Source organism: Colobus angolensis, unplaced genomic scaffold (genome assembly GCF_000951035.1).
Source record: "Colobus angolensis palliatus isolate OR3802 unplaced genomic scaffold, Cang.pa_1.0 Scaffold762, whole genome shotgun sequence".
Lineage (NCBI taxonomy): Eukaryota > Metazoa > Chordata > Mammalia > Primates > Cercopithecidae > Colobus > Colobus angolensis.
Genome location: NW_012121399.1, coordinates 56,724 through 59,236, shown reverse-complemented (window position 1 = coordinate 59,236; position 2,513 = coordinate 56,724).

Sequence of the window (2,513 nt, the reverse complement as noted above, 5' to 3'; positions counted from 1 at the left end):
ATGATCTATAGAAAATATAGAAGTATAAAAAAATTAAAGATACTAACTGATAATCGCTTAATGATTTAGTATCTGCTTGTTTAGTCTTTGTTATATTTACTGTAGACAAACATATCTCCAGTTGTAAATTTATTATTGGTATGTATACCCTAGTAAGTTAAAAGTTATATGTAATTTGAAGTTTTGCAAAGTAGAGTTCATATTATAGAATTAATTCCTGATGAACTTTTACGTGCTAGGCACTAGTCTTTTTATTTACTTATTTGTTTATTTATTTATTTTTACATTTTTCCCCCCTCTGTGCCTATGCTTACCAAGTCTTTTTAATTTTTACTTTTTATTTACTCTTTCAATCCTCTTAAGAACTTAAAAAGAGGTTATTACTAATATCTGCATCTTGTGGATGAAGTAACTCAAGGTCGATAACTTATCCAAGGTCACAGGTGGCAGAGCAAGGATTAAAACCAGACAGTCTGGCTGCCCAAGGCCCAACCAAGAGGAGCTGAGAGCAAGCCACGGGGCAGAAGGATGTTGTTCAGGCTGGTTTTCTGTTCAGTTAACATGAAACACGGGCTGTAACCTTAATTCCAGGACATTACCGAGAAAGCCTTCCAAAGCCATAGGTTTTTTACCATGAGCATGACTTTTAGCAAGAGTTTGTGGTTTAAAGGCCACATGGTGCTCTAACAAGCTTCCGTTCACGCTTATGGAGGGACTGGTAGTTGAGCTAAATAGTGAAATCCTGGAGCACACAGCCTTTGGGGCAGGTTCTGACCTATTTCTGTGGTCAGGAAAGACACCTGTCTTTCCTTGCTGCCCACAGCCTCCAGTTATTCACCTTCAGAATTTCCTAGTCTGTGATCACATTCAGATGAGAGATCTGTTTTGTTTTTTCCAGGGTAGGAGGAAGGGAGTCACCAACAATACTAAGCAGTCTAGTCTTCTGTGTATGAATGAGCAAGGTTGGGGAGCCAAATTTGTGAACCTTGTGTAATCCTGAGATTCTCCAAGAGCATTCAAGAGAATGTCAGGATTACACTTGGTGGTTAAGTGGGCTTATGTTTGTTGTCTCCACAGCTCTCATCAAAAGCAGATACACATACTTTTTGTAGGAAATTATCTCTAACTTAAGCCTGTAGGATTCCCAAAGATTAAAAGCAGGCAACTATGAATTCAGTGAAATCATAGCATTCAAGTGGTCAACCCAACATACTTAAGAATTATCAGAAACAATGAATAATATGTTTCGGAATTACCAGATACAGAACACAGATTTCAAATATTAGAATTATGAGAAAACAGTTACACGTGAAGTCTAATATATGTAAAAAAAATTCAGTCATAAAATTGAGGAAGCAGTAAGACCACCAGGAATGATGAGGAAGACCTGAAAGGAAAATGGAAGAAATAGAACTTACAGAAATAAAATATATAGCTGGGTAGGGTGGCTCACACCTGTAATCCCAGCACTTTCTGGGAGGCTGAGGTGGGAGCATGGCATGAGCCCAGGAGTTGGAGACAAGCCTGGGCAACACGGTGAGAACTTGTTTCTACAAAAAAATACCTCACCACCACCAAAAAACAAAAAAATTAGCTGGGTGTGGGGCACCTGCCTATAGTCCCAGCTACTCAGGAGGCTGAGGTGGGAGGATCACTAGTTCAGGAGTCCGTGGCTGCAGGTTCGTACCACTGCAGTCCAGCCTGGGTGACAGAGTGAGACTCTGTCCCAGAATAAAATAAGGAAATAAAAAATGTAATTGTTGAAAGAAGAAATTCAGTGGATGGATTTCACACCGGAAGAAATAATTAATTGGTTAGACAATTCTCTCCAAAAAGTAAATCAGTATGTTACACAGAGAGACCTGAGGATAGATGATAGAGCGGAAGCTGGTGGGGTTGAGGGGGAGAGGGAGATCAGAATAAGGTCTAAAATAAATCTTAGTGGAATCCCAGGAGGAGATATTAAAATTATCTTAGAAAGTGAGAGAAATAGAAGTTCTTCTTTTGTTTTGTTTTTTTGAGACAGAGTCTCTCTCTGTAGCCCAGGCTGCTGTGCAGTGGTGCAATCTTGGCTCACTGCAAGCTCCGCCTCCTGGGTTCATGCCATTCTCCTGCCTCTGCCTCCCAAGTATCTGGGACTACAGGTGCCCGCCACCACACCTGGCTAATTTTTTGTATTTTTAATAGAGACAGGGTTTCACCATGTTAGCCAGAATGGTCTCGATTTCCTGACCCCGTGATCCACCCGCATCGGGCTCCCAAAGTGCTGGGATTACAGGCGTGAACCCAAGCTCTGTGTTTTTACAGATACTAGACTTGTTTCTTGTTTAAGAAAAAAAAATCGTAACAATAACGTAAGACAATAAAAGAAATGTTTTTCCAAAAAAGAGAAATCATTGTGATTATCTTATCTTATTGGAATGTTGGATAATATAGTCTGCTTCCTTAACCATCAAGCATGCTATAGATTTTCCATTTTTATAGGCTCTGTATCTCAGTTAAGGCAATACTGG